Source organism: Acartia tonsa, chromosome 12 (genome assembly GCF_053477335.1).
Source record: "Acartia tonsa isolate MP-2025a chromosome 12, ASM5347733v1, whole genome shotgun sequence".
Classification (NCBI taxonomy): Eukaryota; Metazoa; Arthropoda; class Copepoda; order Calanoida; family Acartiidae; genus Acartia; species Acartia tonsa.
The window spans coordinates 33,053,344-33,075,468 of record NC_137271.1 but is presented as its reverse complement, the minus strand read 5'-3'; positions in this window follow the sequence as shown (position 1 = coordinate 33,075,468).

The window sequence follows — 22,125 nt, the reverse complement described above, 5'->3', positions numbered from 1 at the left end:
TGTATTTGTGTGCATGTTTGTTTAGAATGCATAAATCTCAGGGATTTTGAGGGATAAGACAATCAATTTTTATTGTCAAATATCAAAAATAGAATTGTCTCTTCTGTATATTACAATGATGATGATTAAAGTCCCTCCACAGATTTTGACGTCATACGATAGTTTAGCCAATTAGAGGCCAGTATACACTGTAATTGACCAATGGTAAAATTTATGCTGGCCTCTCATTGGTTGATCTATCGTATGACGTCATAATCAGTGGAGGGACTTTAATCATCTTCATTACAATTATAGGTTGAAATGTTTCAATACTTTTAGTTTGAACCAATTAATCAATATTTAAGTTTCCAAAATTTTAAAGCAATCGAATGAGAATACGGTTCATAAAACTTCTAGCACCAGTCTAATTTACAGTCCAATGTCCTCTCCCTCCCTCCCTGATAAGTCTATTTTATGTGTGCATTTGATTGTCCTATTGTTAAAACTATTCTATCAAAGTTTTTACAACAAATGTTTTGATTTTTATATTTCTATGTCAATGGTAGAATAACTTTGGGAGAGAGGAGACATTGGACTATAATTATATCATACTAGTACCCGAAGATTTCGTCAAAAACTTTGGGTACCTTTAGAAAATCTTGCTTGGTCTATAAAAAACCTTAATACCCATAATTTTCCATAAATAATTTTAATCTATAGAAGGGGTAATTTGTTTATCGTAATCTAATCTTTACATCAATATGTGGTATTGAAATTTGGCTTCACGAGGCTTAATATTGAGTGTACTGTCGTATTACTTTTATTACAAGAGCTTTTGATAATAATATATTCTTTTATTTCGTTGACTGTGCCCCTTTTTTAAAGATGTATGCACATTCACTTCCGCACATGAACTATTATCAGATCATTAAAAACGCATATTATTACGACAGCACAAACTTTCCCTTCCCTTAATATGGCCCAAATAATGGAACTCTCTCTCGTACTAAATCAAGGACATGGAATACGTGGATATGTTGACATCGAAAAGTTTTTCGTCGATTTAGGTTGCTAATAAGGACCTCATTAATTGGTCAGTTTGTTTATCAATTAAGAGGGTGGTAGATGGTATTGTGGGGTTTCTTTTGTCAGCAGCGAGTATCACTTTATTAGAGTACATGAAAATCTTAACATTCAAGTAATAATATATCTATTATTATATCATGTTTTTGCAAATATATTGCACAATGCAAAAATAAAAATATGCGGAAATTATTGCACACTATAGTTTTACAACTGCTGCAGTTAAAAAAAGAAAAATGCTACTTTTAAAAAAGAAAAGTAAAAGATAATACTTTGTTAAAAAACTTTCTATATTAAGATAGCGATATCGTTCAAACACTAAATGGTTTTCACCTCAATAGCAAGAGAATATAATTTAAAAAAAAAAACATTTTTCAGTATGGTTTTAAAACCAATTAATATTTGCGGGATTAAAACCAGTTCTCAGCCATACTGAAAAATCAGGTATAGTATTGTATTAAAGAAAAGCATCTACGAATATTTTAATAAAAATCATAAAATTAATACCAGTTTGCATATTAAATTTTTTTCATATTAATGTCCGCGGAAAGCTGATGCGATAAATAACTATTCATTATGCTTTGCAAAATGTCCTGTATTTTTTCCGAGAAAGTAGGCTTAAAAACGCAGGAAAGCTTATCTATATCAGTTTAGTTGTCATTGAGATCTTACAGAACACTCGAGCAATCTAATGACATATATACTTTGTATATTATGTATTGTAGATAACTGTTAATGAAGTCAAAATTGTTTTGTATAAATGTTCCCATCTTTGAATAGTGATAAAACAGTAGGAGCAAAATCAAACATATATTTGGTATCAAAACATCATTACAAGACCTTTTGTTTGTCAGTCTAATATGTTTTTTTGTAAAACTATCCCAGTCCTGAGAAGTTTCCTTAAAATAGTGAAACAAAAAGATCCGGATTAGCATATATATTACTAGCAACTTTGCCCCTAGCCTCTAGGGGCTGCGCCCAAAGAGGTGATAAAAAAAAATTAAGGCAAAATTCGTTAAAGGACCAGGGAAATCTTCAGCAAAAAAAAGGACCAAGGAAATGTTCTGCAAAAAAGGACCAAGGAAATGTTCTGCAAAAAAAAAGGACCAAGGAAATGTTCTACAAAAAATAAATAGGGGGGAGGGGAATTTTTTGTTTTTTGGGGGGTTGGGGTTGTCCCACCCCCCAAGAAAATAGCCTAAAACCACCACAGGACCAGTAGGTATTTTCCCTGAAGAGTAGAATCCAATCGATTCAGTGGTTACCGAGATCTTAAGCTTCAGACGGACGGACGGACAGACAGACATCAAGTTACTTTGTATTATAGATATACTTACTAGAGGCTGTGTCTTAACCTCTTTTCGAGGAAGCTTTGTGTTTATCAAGATCGAAATTAATTTCCTTATTCACAATTCCAATTCAGCGCAAATGTCGTCTTTGTTTGACTTTCCTTTCCTAAAGAGACGCGGCATGGAATGTTGTTTATGTTTTGATGTCTCCACGTTCTTTACTTTTGAATGATATGTGAGTGGATGAAGATTTTGGAGAATAAAGTCGGGCCTATCATTGGTCTCATAGTGCATGAACAACCCTTTAACCATAAGAACTTCAGGTAGATTTTGTTCATTTTATTTAAATTGAATGGCGTATAGGACGGATTTATTAAGTTTAAAAGGCTTTAGCCAGCTAAACATGAAACTTTATTATGATTCAATTATTATGTTTTAGTAATTTTTATGTGCCTTTATTTTTGCATTAACAATGATCTATTAAACCAAATAATTTTCCTTTAAAGCCAAAGTACCCAAAGATTCTTAACCATAGAAAAAAAGATTTTTAAAAAAAGCAAATAATATTACGTGGTTATAAAAACTGGAATTTTGTATTAATTGATTTTGTAATTTCAGGACTTTGAAATAGTTTGTGTCAATAAAATCTATACTCAAACCTGCTGTTGAAACTTGATGGTTCCTGGTGTTGGGGGTTTTTGTCCGTATGAATAAGATCTCTAGAACTTCCCGCAAATTCGGAAGTCACACTTAACCAAAGTGTCATGGTTAAGACAGGCTGAATCCATAGAACCCAAGGCTATTTATTGAAGGGTAGAAAAATAGTCTATAGCCACTTAAGACTTAGATCTGTATATAAATAGCCTAAAACCATCCTGAGATCTATTTGAAGCTTCCCTTAAATGGAGAACCTAACAGGTTCATTAGTTATGAAAACTTAACCTACAGACAAAAAAAGCTTACTACTTTATATAGTAGGATAAAAATGTACATATGTTTTTTAACCGAATATTGTTTGGATTTTATCAACCTTGTTAGATTTTGTTGAATGAATGAATATATTTTATGAATGGCATATGAGTAATCCTTTGATTTGGTTGCACGTAGCAACTTCTCAATGTGACTGTCGGTATGTTTTTTTTTCATTCCAGGAATATTAAGGGATAAGACAATAAAAATTTATGATAGATAAAATTAACATAACCTATAATATTTGGCTGAACAGTTTTTACTCTGGATCTTAAGGGATAAGAAAATTAATGTATATCCCCCATAATAATGAACTAAATTACCCTTATATTGTTCGAAATCATTTGTTAAAAGTGTGGATACTACTAGTTTAGGATTACCAACTCAATGCATGTGCACAAATTTTATACTCAACGAATAAGCTAACGTAGTTATATAACTTTGGGTACCAGTGTAATTTACAGTCCATGGAACCAACTTTTTAGTTTTGATAAAATGAACCACAATCTTTGAAGCCAACGAATGTAATTTTTAATTCAATGTCCCCTCATTATTTCTTACCATTTTGAGTAGTGACCTTTGCTGCTACCAAATGCATGTAATTGCTCTTGTGTTTGATTTCTAATAATGTATTCTTTGAAATTTTTAAGTTTCAAAAAATGGTTCACATAAGAATTAAAACTGAGGGGGCGGAAAAATGATTCCACAGAAATTCTGAGTTTATCAGAAATAAATTTCCTTTTTGAAGAGATGCTACTCTATGATTGAAATGAATGTCTGTCTGTCCCTCAGACATATTTATTAATGTGGGAATAGAATTATGTTTTTAATAGGGGGAATTTGGTTTAATTGGCCTTTATTTATGATAGGCGTCTTTAATCTATTATTAAGATTCCTCTAAACTAGGAGCATATAATACTTACTTTTTCCATTCAATCTTTCTTATGTTCCCTACCAATGACAAAATTATCCCTTTGGTAGTTAAAAGTTATAAGTTGACCTTACTAATTTGTACTTTAATATACTTCTCCAAAGTTTAAAACTTGCTTATAAAACTTTGAGGACCAGTATGATTTACAATTCCTTGATATTTCTCAAAATTTCAAAACCGGTATGTCTGTTTGTATATCTGATAGGGTTCGTGTCTATGGAGAAAAAATGAACCACAACATATTTTCATCAAGAACTTCAAACGATTTTTTTTGTTATATATTACATTTTTCTGTGTTTACTGAGGTCCAAAAAAGAATACATTTTGACTCTACAATAATAATTTTTGGAAGCTAGGACATTTTAAGGGGAAAATTGTTTAGCTTTAAGTGATATATCTCAACCGCAGTTTTTTTATAACTGTATATAAAGTTATATACAGGGAAGGGATTGGGCAATCCAATTAAATCAAATTATTTTACAATCCCTACTTCTCCCAAAAGTTTACTAGAAACCAAAAGTAGTAATTTAATTTAAAATTTTTTTAAAAATTTGATGAACATATAAATTATCTTCAATTGCTCCATACCTCAATCCCTGCATTATACTGATTAACTTTTTATCTCATCTTAATTCAGAAGATCCAAAAACTTATTAAAAGCAACAAAAAACAAGAATGAAAATATACTAAATTAGAAAACATAAAAAAGACCACAAACCAACCGTATAAAGAAACTATTGTAGCATTAATATTTTATAAAGGTATATGTCAGTTTATTTTAAAAAGATTGTTATATTATTTTGAGTCTAAAAAACCTCTCTAAAAATATTTTGACGCTTGGCGCCACGATTTATACAGCACATTTTAAAAAGAAGAATAGCTCTGACGTCATTGAATTAATGCTATATCTAATATCTATCATTATGTAACTATTATTAGAGTAATCTTACATGGTTATTATAGGTTTCTAGCAGTGATTCTTAATGTTGAAAATAATGACGACTTATTCAATCAAATAAACTAATTAATATTACATTTTAAGATATTTTGACGTTAGAACATAAAAGTGAAATAGCTTCGCTCCTATACAGTACAACATATTAAAAAGGTCATGGACAAAATAAAATAATAAATACAAATTAATTTTTGCAGATGTGTTTAATGAAAATTTTTGTAGAATAACAAATTTTGAAAATGGAAAATCTATCAACCCCCCCCCCCCCCCACCCCTCTGAAACAATACATGTATAAACCATGCTAACTTATCCTATATCCAGGGATATTAGTGGAAGACAAATTGTTGACATTCCCATTGATGACAAACAAAATTTCTCTTCTGTTGAATAAATATAATGGTTGGACAGTTTGCACACAGTACACTGCTAGTTTGAGTCAACATATGAAGATTTGATAAAAGTATCCATATATTTTAAGAAAACGAATGAAACATTCACTTTTAAAACTACCAGTGTCTCCTCCTTAATTGAATTATCAAATTTTTAAAAAAAACGTTTTCGAAAAATGAAATTGAGTGGGGTAATATGTGGTTTTTACCAAAAAATTAGGGGAATCCGCCATCGCAAAATTGAGTAGGGGGACCCTTCACAAATTTTTCACACCCAATAGACAATGAAAATAAATTAATTACCATAAAAAGGACTCAAAAGTTGACATGCAAAGCAACAAAATGTATAATATTCAAAATAGCAAATTGAAATAGGAGCTATTATTCCAATAAAACTGCGAATTTTTAGGAAACTTTTTAATTGCAGGTTTTTGGCTATATTTACAATGATTTTAAAACTTCTAACGATAAAGTTAACATGAGAGAAAATTAAGAGAAAGAATTATTTTGGTGTCGAAGTTTAATAAACAGATTCTCTCATTCATTCGCTTAAAAAACTTTGGGTACTATTTTAAAATCTTTATTGATTGATTTGAGCTAGCAGCATCCAAAATTTTAAGCAAATTACTTTTATCTATTTTATAATGGATAGTCCTAACCTTCCTTTTAATATTATAAAAACAAGTCGTTTTGCGAAAATAGATGAAACATTAGATAATCAATTCTAAAATAATTTGTGCTGTCAGTCGGAGAAAGGGATAAAGATTTTGATAAATAAATTAAGGAGGAAGGGCACATTGGCTGTTTAATACACTAGTCCCCAAAGTTTTATAATAATGTTTTCTTAATCGTTGAATTGACGACTTTGGGGACTTAGTTGATTAGTTGGTTCATTAAGCGAAGTGTCTAAACGTTTAGGCCTTGAATTGTAATTTAAGTGGTTATTTAAGGTATCATCATTGGGGATGTATATCAATTTATCGGCCATTGTTTTATCCCATTAGATCCCTTTAAACAAATACTAGAATACCACAGATACAGATGCCACGATCTTAAAGAATAGGACAAAATAAATTGATGTGAATCCCAAATGATGATACAAAAAAATTACCCCTTCTGTATATTACAATTAGTGGCTGGAGTGGACAATGAACCAGCAATTTTAAATTCAATACAAGTCCTGAAAGTTATCGAGAGAGCGAATAAAAAAAACGTTATTATGATACTTTGGGGACTAGTGTAATGTCTCATTCGTCCCTGCAAAATCCAATGATATCAAGAATAAGACAATGAAAGATAAAATGATTTATATATACCAATAATGATAAATAACAATTATCCAATCCGCACATTAAAATTTGTGTTGAAAAGTTTAAACACTTCTGAATAAATTAATCAAGATTTAATAAGAAGTACCTAATGTTGATGTTGTGAGGTAAAGAACACCCTCCCCCAAAATAGCCTAAAACCTAACCTGAACCTATAAGAAGCTTCATTGTAAAGAAGTAGTTTAAATCCAAATCGGTTCAGCAGTTAGCTAGATCCTTAGCTACACCCATACAAACATAAACACATCTCATTATTTTTATATTAGATTTATTTTTAGGCAGTAAAATAATGAGCAATTAAAATTGTAGCAGCAAGTTTAAAAAGTAATTATATGCAATAAAAAATGTACAAAATCTGCATTTTTAATTTCTAGCCTCTGGGTTCAAATACATCAAAGTCTAATATATAACAGTGCTGTAAAGATAGGACAATGGGAAATTAATTGATTTTTATTGTTTTAGCTTTATAAATTTTTTGAATCCGCAAATTTGACTATGGTAAATTTTAAATCTTATTCGTTGGCTGAAAAAACTTTGGGTGCTTTTGTCAAATAATGATTAGTTGGTTTAAAACCAGAGGTGGATTCTTTAAAAAAAAATTTGCCCCACTAATCGCTTCGTGGGGCAAAATTGTTTTCGTGAAAAATCCACGAAAATCACATTAAAAATCTACTAAAATTTAACAAAATCATAGTAGGGTTATTGACATAAGAATTTATTTAATTTTTGTAGATTTTTTATGTGATTTTGGAGAATTTTTCACGAAATTAATTTTTCCCCACTTAGCGATTAGTGGGGCAAAATTTTTTTTAAGAATCCATCTCAGTAGGAAAACTAATTTTAAAAATCTAGTAATGGGCATTTTTTTCCCTTGTCGATTAAAAATAACACCAATGTATACTCCATTGTCCCATCCCTTAAGATACCTAAGGTGGATTCTTTAAAAAAAATTGCCCCACTAATCGCTTAGTGGGGCAAAATTGTTTTAGTGAAAAATCCACAAAATCACATTAAAAATCTACAAGGGGCCCGACTGTTAATTACACTCCAATGTTCCTTCTTCCTAATAAGCAAGCTAAATTTATAGAATAGCCAGGGTATGACTCTAACACTGAATAAAAATTAATCTCCCAATCAATGCTTATATTCAAATGTTGCCTTTATACAATGAGGGGGGGGGGGTGCGAGGGGCTGTAGATTTATTTGACTGCCATGGTTATATGTACCTGGTGATCGACTGATTTTACCCGAGCTTTGCTTCTCCGCTTTACATGATAAACAAGGATGACAACATCCATAAGTAGCGAAGCACAAAAAATCGTCGATTGGAATACGTAGATTTAAAAGGTTTTTACTAAAATCAAGAATAGATTTATTGGATAAAATAAACATGAAACCTTGTTTTATTTTGCATGACGACGATGGTCAAAGTAAATTATATTAAAGATGCTCATAACAATGGGAAAAAATATTTTGATACAGGTATCCCATAAAAGTTTGAAAATTGCATCAAAATATACAAAGATATGGGGAAATATGTAAAACATATAAAAATGGCCAAAAACCTGATAAAAGGCAGTCTGGCCGTCATGGTTGTTTTATTAAAACGACAAAAAATTAAATTTTTAAATCCTTAACTTAAAAAATTTGGAGAATCGGACCATATACACTGAAGATATGGAAAAAAGTGTTAAATATATAAAAATAGCCTAAAACCTGCTAAAAAGGCAGTCTGGCCGTCATGGTTATTTTGTTTAAAAGACGGGAAATTTAATTTTGATATATATAACTGAAAAATTTTAAAAATCGGACTATAAACACTGAAGATATGGAGAAAAATGTTAAATATATAAAAAAAAACAGCCTAAAACCTGCTAAAAAGGCAGTCTGGCCGTCATGGTTGTTTTCTTTAAAAGACGGAAAATTTAATTTTGATATCTATAACTGAGAAAAATTTGAGAATCGGACCATAAACACTGAAGATATGGAGAAAAATGTGAAAAATATAAAAATAGCCTAAAACCTGCTGAAAAGGCAGTCTGGACTTCATGGTTGTTCCTTTGAACGACGGGAAATTTAATTTTGATATCTGTAACTGAAAAAATTTTGAAAATCGGACCATAAACACTGAAGATATGGAGAAAAATGTGAAAAATATAAAAATAGCCTAAAACCTGCTAAAAATCGGTCCGAACGCCAATGATGTTTTATAGTCAATTGTGCTCCTTAATGATGGGAATGTTGTCAAAAAATTTCAGCATTCTATCTTTTATAGGAGCTGAGTAAATCCCATTTCCCCCATAGCGTTACGGACTGACGGACTAACTGACGGACGGACAAAGTGAATTATAGAGTAGCTTCGCTACTAAAAAGATTCGACATAATAATAATGTTGATCCAAAATGAACCAGTGATACATAGATATGGCAATAGCAGGTAATTTATGCTTTTTTGGGGAGATTTTAGTAGGAATTACTTTGATAACTAACTAGCAAGAACGCCCCAAGCATCTAGGGGCTCTGTATTCGAAACGACAGAAGGGAGTTTAAAAAAAACATCTCAAATTCAATAATAAAATAGCCTCAAACCATCAGAACGCCTAAGTGAAGCTTACTTTAAAGAGAGAACCCAATCGGTTGAGTAGCTTTGAGCTCTTATGCTTCAGACAAAAAACCTTACTACTTTATATAATAGGAACTATTTATATATAGGAATTTTAACTAGTATTTTCAGTTTCTACCCATTTAGAATAGGCTCTATTATATAAAAACAAGGATGATAACATCCATAAAGCGAAGCACTGAAACTGTAGGACAAACGGACATTAACACTTGTATAGTGTCAGAACTGAATAATCAGAATATAAATGTATTAGAGTTAAAGCAAAATTGTAAGTAAATTTGTTGGAAAACTGCTTGAACAGGTAATGTTTATGGGCATACTTACATTTTTAGGACTTGATTATAGAGTTGCTTCGCTTATAACATTATACTTTGTTGTCCCAGGAATCAAAATTTCAAAAATCAGATTAATCGGATAATTAGATCACATAAAAATTTGATGTTACAAAAGTTTAAATCAACATGTTTAAAATGGACGTATGGACTTTCTGGTAACGATTATAGAGTTGCTTTGCTTTCTATCTCGTACCTAACTCCTATAGGAATCATCATGCAAAGTTTGAAATCGATAGGACAATTCTAACATGCATAAATTAACGAAAAGAGCTATCGCTTTTAACAACAACAAGTGTACATAGTGTCCTTTTTACAGTAAGATTCATCCTATTAAATTGTTTTGTCGTCGTAATTATTAATTTCAAATTTCGAAAGTCATTTCATACAGTGTGACATATTTTCCGTATAAATTTGTTTTGCAAATTATTACTATTAACCCTAGGCTCAAAATAAATCATACTATTTTGTATTTGGGAGGAAGGAGACACAGGACTGTAAATAACTCTGGTACCCATAATTTTTTAGTTACATTTTCTCTTTCGTTGTCTCAAAAACATTGGGTACTTTTGTAGAATTATTTTTTTTTATCGTCATTGGGAAATTAAACCCATCTATCATCTATTGCCTCATTCCTTAAGATCCATAAATCTTAAACACATATAATTTTGTCCGGTTTAACGGAAACTATAGTACACCATTATATAATAAATACTTATTTTTAAGGCTAAACGATACTTGAAGTTAGGCTTCTGTTATAAACTACCAGCTGCACCCCTAGCATCTAGAGTTTCTGTCTTCATAGGGCTAATAAGAGAGGGGGGGGGGTGGATAGAAAAAAGCCTAAAACCATTCAGGAAATTATCTAAATCTACCCTAAAAAGAAGAACTTGAACAGTTTAGTAGTTATTGAAATATTAAGCTTCAGACAAAATCTTAATACTGTAAATAATAGGATACAATATAAGTTGTAATCTTCTGTGAGGAAAGCCATTCTCCTATTTCTGTTCCAGAGCCTGTGGAATCTCACCTGAAACAAACAAAAAAGGTACAGTGTCTCATCGTTTTATAAGAATTAAAAATGGAGGGCCAACTTTTCTTTCAAGTGCCCCGAGAGACAGCTTAACATGAAAGTAACATGATATCTATCTTTCTGTGTCTGTCTTAAACGAAGGATCTCACAAACCACTGAACCGATATGGTTTTCCTTTCTAATGTAGCTTCACATACGTCCTAGGTAGGGGTTTATCTCTCCACCGAAAACAAAAAATAAATTAAGGGGAGTGATTTTACTTCTCCTTTTTGTATGAAAATTACAAAAGGGGGGATTGAATTTATGCCCCCACGACCTCAGGTGCCACTAGAGGCCTCTAGGGTACTTAAAGAATCAACTCATTCAAGAGTAGCTGCACTACCTAAAAAAAGTGCACCTAGATTTATTTGTGACACAGTAACCTAGTATAAGATTAAACATTGAGTTCTAAAAAAGGTCATAAAATTAAGAGGTTTATTTACAATACATGTATTTTTTTATGCGAAACTATTATATTTATTTTAACTAATAGTTTTATATTCTATTAATTAATGTCTATTGGCTATAAAAATGAATATATATTCTACTCTTTCTGTCAAGTGAAGTGTTACTTTGATAGATTGTTATTGCTGCGCTACTTATGGGCAGAATTGTCCTTGACTTTCAGTATTTTCCCTCATAGTACCCAGCGAGCATAATAAATAATAAGCAAACCCCCCCTTTCCTTGGGTTTGAAAGGAATTGAAAATAACGGGTATTATTTTTTCTTAATGCCTAACTCTGTTGAAGACATAATCCTGCAGAGGTTATAATTCCATTACCATAAATTCCACTACACACGAAAACTCTACCCTCCCCTCACACCATTTAAAATAGTTTCTCTGCTCGACAAGTCAATTTTAGGGAAGCCTCCCTTATTTCCCAACTTTGCATTAGTGTGCCTTGGTGCAGACACAGTTAAGAACGTGATTAGAGTTTTAATTAGAATCTCCTTTAGAGGGTGTTCGTACGATCACGCAAAAAAAAATATTATTTTGCATATATCTCATTACCAGTATAACGTAAAATTACAATATTGATATAGGGAAAATAATTAAGACTGTAAATTATGAAGCTCTTTATATTGCCTATAAAAAAAACGTCATACTTGCCTACCATCGGTCAATTAAAATGTATACTGGCCTACCATTGGTAATTTAGTCTGTGTATTAGCCTATCATTGGTCATTTGTATTGTATGGCGTCAAATTGTCCAACCTTTTAAACATTAACATTAATCTGCAGAAGAGATACTTTCTTATTACGTTAGTAATAAAATAACAATCTTAATTTTGTTTTGAGTCAGATCTTTTTGCATGCAGAAGTAAGAACACTTTTTTTTATTTTGCAATAAATTTATGTTTAAGCATAGCAGTAATCAAAGTTAAGAACAAGTATTCTAAGAAACAAATTTAGACAACGGGGATCTTAAAGGATAAGACGAGGGGTGATTATTTGATGTACATCCACAATCAATATGAAAATAGTAAAGACATTTAAGACATTGAAGGTTTTTATCAACCAACCAATTAATATTCAATAAAAGTACCCAAAATTTTAAAAGCTTGGACGTTCTTGTATCGACAAGTTATGAAAGTAAATGGAGACTTTAACGACTCATGTGTAAGCGTCGTTTTTAAATAATTCAAAGGTGTATCTTAACTTTATTTATGAGATTTTTTAAAACTACAAACATACATGGTAAAAATAAAGTATTATTTATTGATATCGTTGAAATGACAAGGACGTGCCCCTTTTATGGAGTAGATTCGCTACTAATAATGGAAAAATTATAATTTGAATCAAGTCGATAAAGTAACAAAATTATTCATATTGCTCCTAGACCTAACTCAAAGATCTTATTAAAAAAGGTGATTTTCATATTCGCAAGGATGGCAACATCCTTAAAAGTAAAGCTCAACAAAGCAGACAATTAAACAAATAAACAATAATACTTTAATATAGAATGCTTGACAAATAAATGTATAATATATTCGCTCATTTAAAATTTTATCTTAAATAAGGATGTGTCCATATGTGCAAACATGTTGCTCAAAATTTTTTAATACTTTGAAATATATTTAATCAAGGATAAGGACTGGATTCCGAAAGTACAAGAATTATAGCATCCACAAAAAAGATGTTCAACAAATAAAAATTGAGATTCGATAAACAATTTCTAAGCTTTTTACTATTTTGATGGAGAGATAATTAGTTTTTAAATAAAAGAGTGATAGAAGAAAACAATTTATCTATCAAACAGAGAACACGCATTTTTAGTTCTCTAGCTCTAATAGGAGCTGAGATACTAAGTGAGGGGCCTTGGAATCATTATGCCAAGTTTGAAATAGACAGGATAATTTCAAAATGCATAAATCAATGACAATAGCTAAACGTAACAAAAGAAATTCTCTTGATATATAAAAGCTTCGGTGGAAAAATAAGAATCTTGAATGTATTTTAATATAATATTTTTTCGTATATTTGTTCAAATTCCTGATTTTGGCGATTTCTAATAATTTTGCAATCACAAATTTGCAATATTTTCTTAGATATCAATCATATTAGCCAGGGAAAGGAGAAATTAAGAAAAATATATGATTTTTTATTAAATAAGGCCCTAATGAAACCAAATATATTGAAAATCACTAGACGAACGAAAACACTGAATTATTGAGCAGATTCGCAAGAAATCTAACAAATTTTCCTCAAATAAGACTTAAGTAATTTATCTTTCTTTCATAAGGCTTTCTTGTATAGTAGCAAATAAGATTTATATTAACGAATGGATAGACAGACAGACAATGTTAGCTACTGGAAAGACTTTTTGTACATCTTCTAAAAGATTATTTTTAGGTAAAAAAAAATATGGTATACCAAAATTTATAGTCTTTTGTATTATCCCTTAAGATCCCCCGCTTCTTAAAAACTTAATTTGGCTGTCTTTAAACGTTATAATACCTTTTTTCTTCAGAAAACCAATCTCTTATCCATGAAAAAAAAATGTTGACAATCCTATTGTATGTATTTGTATGAAGTTTTCAGAAATATATTTAACGCCCAATTTCTTACTTAAACACAATCCTATTTTCCGACACTTGAATATACTTTCCCAGCAATAAGTATAACCAAACGAAATAAACGTAAAATGATATTTGGGGGGCAGATGTAGATTCTACTATGTGTTGGCCCCTCAACGACAGCTGAAATTACGTATAGGTTTAGTGATTTTTTTTGTAATTAATTTGGTTGTTGCTATAGGCTAATACTTTCCCAATAAGTTCGTCCGTTCGAAAAAGATAGCTTTCATCGTAAATGTAGGCAGATTGGCATAATGATTCTTGTAACAATCAAGAACAAATTTGACTTTTTTAAAAGCGAAGCTTTTCTATAATTAGGATCGGTCCGTCCGTCCGTAACGGATAGCTTTTTTCGTTAATTTGGGCATGTTAGAATTGTCCTATCGATTAAAAATTTTGCATGGTGATTCCTTTAGTAGTTAGTTACGATTTAGAAATCATAGCAACTCTATAATCATCACCAAAATGTCCGTACGTCCATTTTAACGTAATTTAAATTAAAAATTCTTCTTTACTTCAATAATTACTAACTTTGTAATTCAGGGAAATGAATGACAAACATATCAATTTGTATCCAGTTTTTATATTTTTCTACCACAGGCCCCTTTCCCTGAAATCTGAATGATTACGGTAGATAACTCTAAACGTGTGGGTGGGATGGAATGCCCCACCTTTTAGCTTTGCACCAGGGAGGGAGAGGACATTAGACTTAAATTATTTGGAACTATTCGTCTCATTTGCAGGCTTAAAAATTTAAGTAAAATATTGATTGGCGAGATCAAACTAGTAGTGTCTGATTATATCAATCTACAGAAGGGAAAATTATTGATATTTCATCACAGGGGAAGTATATCAATTTATCAACCATTGTCTTATCCCTTAAGATCACTGATTTCCATGGACATTCAAGTGTATTCTAAAAAACAAATAGTTGAAAAAAAGACATTATGTATCCTGTTAAAAGGGAAACATGAAGTTGTCATAGAATTCAACTATATCATCTAAATTGTCGTTTATAAAGCAATTATATGTTATTACCGTCATGTCAAAATTGTCAGTATAAAGTTGTCATGAAATTTCAACGTTTTTATCGAATTAAATTTTATCATTTTTATCTCTGCAGGGTTTAACAAATATTTTATCCCTGTTCCATTTTCCCCCCAAAATTTCGTCCCTTTGTCTTTAAGATAAACAAGGATGACAAAATACATGAAAGCAAAAATTTTAAAAATCAGATGAAAAAATAAGGAGCTATAAAAAGATTAAAAAGTAAATTCAGGATAAAGTCAAGACAAAATTATAAATTATTGCTACAGGAATCTTCATGGAAAATACATAAAACCAAATAAAAATTAAAATAGAGGATAAATATAATGATAAAAGTGAAAATGGAGATACGGAGAGGAGAGAGAGAGAGAGAGAGAGAGAGAGAGAGAGAGTAAGAAAGAGTGAAAGAAAAAGAGAGAGAGAGAGTTAGAGAGAGAGAGTGAAAGAAAAAAGAATGAGAGAGAGAGAAATGTAGGTTAAGAAAAAAAATTAATTGAATTTTGATTTTTAAAGAAGAAATGTTTGTGGGATGCGCATTTTTAAAAAATAAAATTCCATTTGCGTTCAATTTTATGGGAAAATCTTTTCTATAAGCCAAGTTTTCCGAACACCTGTTGTTCAATATTAGCTTTTTAAAATAGTTATTTATCGCATCGTATTATAGACAGCTTTTCGGGGATATGCAATGCAAAATAATAAGCTTAAACCAGTTTTATTTTGATATTCGCAGAAAATTGTCTGTAATACAATAAATACATCATTTTTAGTATAGCCTAGAACCAGTTTTAATTCTGCTAATATTAACCAGTTTCGAAGGATTACTGAAAAAAGTTGTATTCATATCAACAGCTTTTTTGTTGTGTTCTTTTGCTAATCCCCCCCCCCCTCTCATCTCCACAAAAATTCAACAGTTTATGTCGTTGTAACATTGATTGATGTGTGGAAATGTCAATGAAGATCATATGACATGAAAATGGTCATGACTGAAATTTAGTTGACATGCCGCTATTCTAATGACATTTTGACCACAGTTTTAGGTTGATATAATAACAGGAAAAAATATTCGAATTTTATCGTTAATTTCTTTTAGATTTCTTTCTTTCTTTAGATAAGATAGCAACGTTGCTTAGCCATAATGGATTGCGGTATCCTTGTTATATTTTATTGAACTAATCAAAACTTTCTATTGCAATCAAAATTTTACAAATAGAATCTATTTTTATTGCAAAATAAGATAAAAATATTAAATGTTCCATTAAGTTTATTGTAAATAGTTTAGATAATGAAAAAAAAAATTACTTTAACCATGTGATACTACATAATTATACTAGTGGCTACGCCCCAAGAGGACTCTTAGGGCACTTGAGGTATGGGAGGGGGGGGGGGGGGGGTTCGGGAAATGACCTCCACACACCCAAAATAGGTATAAACCTTACCCAGACCTAGTAGTCAGTCAACTTGAAAGTAGCAGTAGTAGTTTTTACATTGTAAAGGAGAACCATAACAATTCAGCGGTCATATATATATCCTTTAGTACAGACAGACAGACAAACATCCTGTTAGTTTTATAAAAGGATGTTTACTTTACCAGCTTTTGATAAGCGAATCTACTCTAATATCCCAAATATCCGTCTGTATAACCCTCTGTAACAATATACTTGGCTAGTTGGCTTAACTATAGTGCTGTAGGGGCATATAATTTTATCCTTGTGTTAAAAATTCATGTTCTAAAAACACTGATTGCTTAATTGCAGCAATTTAAATTGCTTAAGCTTGCTTATATTTTATTAATGTACATAAATCTAAAATTTAATTAGAGGTACATTGAAATCTGAATAGTACGACAAATCCTTATAAGAAAGTAACATGATGTCTGTCCAAAAGATGGTTCTCCTTTACAGAGTAGCTTCTCTTCTTAAGTCCTGGGAAGGTTTATAGTTATTTTGGGGTAGCGAACCACCACCCTTCCAAGATAAATCGCCAAAAATAAGAAAAAATAAAAAAGCCGCCTAGCGGATATTTTTGGTGAACAGAAAACAAAGAAAAGCATAACTAACCCCATCTAGCGGCGAAAAAAGTATTTCTTTATAAATAGATGACCTTAACTTAAATTGAAAAGAAAATCTTACGTGCGCCTAGAGGCTTAGCCGCTAGTAATTTAATTTTGTTTATCATATTATGTATTGTATTTTGTAAATATATATTTTATTGATACTGGTTTATTAACCTAGAATTTCAATCATTCACTAAAATCAACCATACTTCATAAAGTACACTTTCTAACCAATAATGTGGTGGATTAGTTCCAGCACTGTGTTTCTATTTGTACAAATAATGAAATGGGTACCTTGACTTTCCACATATATCAATAATTATATCCACGAAATTATCTGCATACCTGACGCTTAATGATTCCGCCTATATACACTTTTTAAAAAAGTTGCATACCTAAAAAAGCAAAATAATAACAAATTGTAATAGACGGAGAAAGTGAATTATAGGGTAGTTTACTTTTAGTCTTGGGAACCTTCTTAGAAAATAATAAACAAACATCTTAGATAACAGCCGAGAAAATAAGGTTTTACTTAACTCAGGGACGTCAAAGCTTTTTTAAAGGAGGAGTAAAATTAGAGGTTTCAAACGTTTAAGGGTGGGGAGGGGTAAACCCCCTTGGACGTCTTTGCTTGACTTAACTTATAGATGGACAGACTTTTAGAGTTATACGCTGGCTTTGCTGCTAAAAACCCTATTCTGTCCCATAAATCTTGAAGAACATTAAAATCTAAATAATAAAATTGGCAATTAATGTAGATTTTATTGCCATGTAATTGGACAACGGATGCCAAATTTCATATAACTTTAATTCAGTAAAGCCTACGGTTAGTTAATGGATGGTTTTAAGCTGATTTATTTTTAATTTGAAATCTTGAAAAGGTTTTAGGCTGTTCCGTTTTTAATTTTTAAGTAAGGTTTTTGGTTATATTTCTGATCATTCATTCCTTTATTAAAATGTCGTTTTATCTGAGGAATGATTTGGCTACCCTGATAAAAGTAATAAATATTGTGGAACCATAAATAAAAGGTCGTCATAACTAAGGAATAATTTGAAACCATTACATCATGTTTTCTACTATTTAGGTGTAGTCTTTGGGAGGGAGAAGTTAATGGCGGTTAAATTCACAGAAAACTTTTTTTATTGTAATTTTATTTCGAAAGGCCGTATATAGTTTCATATGAAACATTTCCAGTAATTGTCTATTTCACATTATTAATCTTCCTGTTATCTTGTTTGTTAAATGGTGATTCTTAGGACGACAAGTTACAATACTTTAAGCAAAACATCTTTACAATCTAGTTTTGAAATGTAAGTATGTCCGTAATAATGAAATTTTGGGATAGATTTACATAGATTTTTTGTTTCAACTTCTATATATACATTTGTAGAAAATGTGTCATTTAATTAAAATTTATTAATGTTTGTTTGCCTGTCTGATCTATAGAGCTTCGCCTACCTATCGAAAACCTATTTTTCTATATTAATCAATCAATCAATAGATTATTTGTCTATCTATCTACAAATATATCCATCTATCTATCTATTATTGTTTGTTGACGGTGCGTGTAATGTGATAATATGACAAACAACGCCTTTTTTAGTATTCAACACCGTCTTGGAAAAATTTCAGGCATATTTGGAAAAGTATTTCTATATTTTTAATGTCTAATGTATAATTTACTGGAGAACAATTATATTTCTTGTCCTTATACTAAAGTAACAGGATGTCTGTATGTGTGTTTGTGTGTCTGTACCGAAGGTTCTCCGGGTTCTCCTTAACAGGGTAGCTTCTCATAGGTCCCGGGAAGGTTTATAACTATTTTCTTGGGGGGGTGGGACACCCCCAACCCTCCCAAAAAATAAAAAATCCCCCCCGTAATTTTTTTTTTGAATTTTTTAACCAAAATTAAAAATGAGGGGGGGCCTACCCCCCCCAAAAAAAAATTTCTCCTCATCAAGTGCCCCTAGAGACCTCTATGGGCGTAGCCGCTAGTATCATATAAAGTAGTAAGTTTTTTTGGTCGCTAAGATATCGCTAAGGATGCTGAACTACAAGAGTTTTTCATTTTAGGGAAGCTTAACAAAGGTCCCGTGTTTTTAAACCCATAGATAGGCTGGCAAGGGTGCCGAGCGCCGCGAGTTGATAGTTCCGTCGGGAGGGGGGGGGGGGGGGGGGTGTTTATAAAAATATTCAAAATTGGAAAAAATATTTCCAAGAGGATATTACCCAAACTATGTCAAATCTTACAATAATCTTGTTAAAACTCAATTATTTTAAAATCAATTTAGGCAAATTTCTGGCTTTTAAATGGATTTACAAATTAAATATGTCGTTAATTATTAGTAAATTTGGTATTATCCTCTTAGAAATTTTTTTTTCAATATTGAAAATTTGAGTACCCCCCCCCCCCCCCCCCCCCCGACATCGAACTATGAACTCTGGCCGCAGCGCTCGGCTCCCTAGCCTGCCTAGCCGCAGCGCTCGGCCCCCTTGCCTGCCTAGCCGCAGCGCTCGGCCCCCTTGCCTGCCTAGCCGCAGCGCTCGGTTCCCTAGCCTAAAACCTAACCTTACCTAAAATAGTTGTTCGTCGGTAGTCGGGGGGGGGGGGGGGGGGGGGGGGGGTACAAAATTGAAAAAAAATGAAAAAAAAATTTCTAAGAGGATAACGCCGTAAATTTAAATATCATTTAGTGGGTGAAAATTTCAAATTTCATTCCCTTTTTTCCTCGCTTAATTTATACCTCTGAAAAATTCCCCAAGTTATTTAAACATAGTTTTTCTCCTCCTTTAATTTCGAGCCTTTTTTGGAAATGTATATTTCATGATGGTTTCTGTGTATACACACACACACACACACACAATTACACAAACAAACACACATACAATTAATACAGGGTGTACGAAGAAGGTAAAACAACAAGGATTATTACGTCCAATCACAGCGAGCTGTTTAAAACAATAAGTAAAATATACGGGATAAAGGGAAAAGAGAAAAAGAGAGAGAAAGAAAAAATATATATTATATTGTAGTGCAAAACTTTAAAATATAAATCCTAAAGGTTCCGAAATATTTAGATTTCTGCCTAAACATGTTTTAGGCCATTTTTCTGTAATTAACAAAAGCTACTCATTTTTCCGTTTTGGACTATCGAAAATGAGTATACTTTTTATCTGACATTTTGATTTAAAACACCTTTCATTCTTTCACTTTTAAAAACTGTAAATTGTTAAAGCAAAACATTTTGGTTGGTTAGCACCCAGTATTGAATATTGTTTTGACATTCAGATGTCAGCAGAGAAAATGGTTACAAATCATAAGTAACAAGTTATTAGTTATCTATCTATCTATAAAATATGCTATATATCTATAAAAGCGGCTGCGCCTTACGTACAATAAAATAGGAAAATAATCAACTGCTTAAAAACAAATGAAATTTCATTATTTGACAATGCCTAATAAAAATCTTAATTTTTCTGTTCATACTTTATTGTACTTTATTGTTCTTTTCATTTTTGTGCTACGAACATATTAGTGCAACACATCTATCAATCTACCACCCTTTAAAGACAGTGTTTTAAACTTGAGAATTAAGACCAAGATAAATGTAATATATCGTCCATTAACCTATCGTTGTTTAACATACAGATCAAGTCACACCTATTATTATTTGCCATTTAAAAAAACAAAACAAAAACAATATGTAAACAATATGTAGGTTTCTAAAAGGCAAACAAGGACAATTATAATTATTAGCAACGTGACATAAATAACAATTTAAATTTAGAGAGACTCCTATAGGTAAAATTTGTAGAGTAAATCAATACTGGTACCCAAGTTTTACATTCATATTATCTTATTTTTTAGCTTAAAACTTTGGGTACCTTTATTTAATTTTGGTTGGTTAGTTCCAAAGGAGTTGTGTCCACGCTATTCAATCAATAATTTTCAACATTGATAATTTCCATTATCTTATCCCTTTAGATTCCATAGCAAATGAACATGTTGTTTCTAATCTTCCCTAAATATGTAATTTTTCATCCTTGCTGTCAAATTTTAACGATTATTTAATGAGTCTTAGGATAAATAGCTATCATATCATATCAACGGGTAGCTAGAAAGTATAAGTGACGTATAGACGCTTGTTATATCAGAGTTGTAGATGAGCTTCGTTACTTTGAAACATATATTGTTTTCTTTAATGGCATAGCTATTCTACATTGGGGCTCTACTTTTCTTGCGTGCGTTCATATTTTTTTGAGTGATCTTAGAAAAAAAGACAATGAACTTTAAATTGATGTACATTGTACATCCCAAATTAAGATACACAAATTAACCCGCTTTATGAAGAATTATTGATTAAAAATGTGTATTCTACAAGTTTAAACCAACCAGTTAAGATTCAATTAAAATACTCAAATAGTTTTTAAGCCAATAAACTATAGAATGCGTTTGCAGAAAACTTTGGGTACCAGCATAATTTACAGTCCATTTCTTTCAGTTCAAATAAAAAAGTTTAGAATATCAGGGACCAAGATAGCAACTTGAAAATAAAATATTGTCCTCTAACCTTTCGGTCAGTCAAAAGTCTTTTTTTGATAAGGAAAATATTGCAATGCGAACTGTATTCAAAACAATTAAACAATAATTCTGTGCGTAAACATGAAGATTAATTATTATATTTTGTCTTATGTCTTAGTCTTAATGACAATTATTTGTTCTGGTAACCATGGTTCATATTTAATTTCAATGAATCTAGGCCTATTGATATGTTTTTACATTAATGTTAATTTCTTAACACAGAATAGCAAATAATTAAATTTTCTTTTGTATAGAATCTTTTTAATGTAGGAATTTGAATATTAATATTTATTGAAATACATTAAATTAATCCCCCCCACAAAAAATATTCTTAGACGTCTTCAAGTATACATTAGTCTAGGAAAGGTTTTTAACAAAGTAGCTTAAAGTGCCTATGAAAAACGACGTCATAC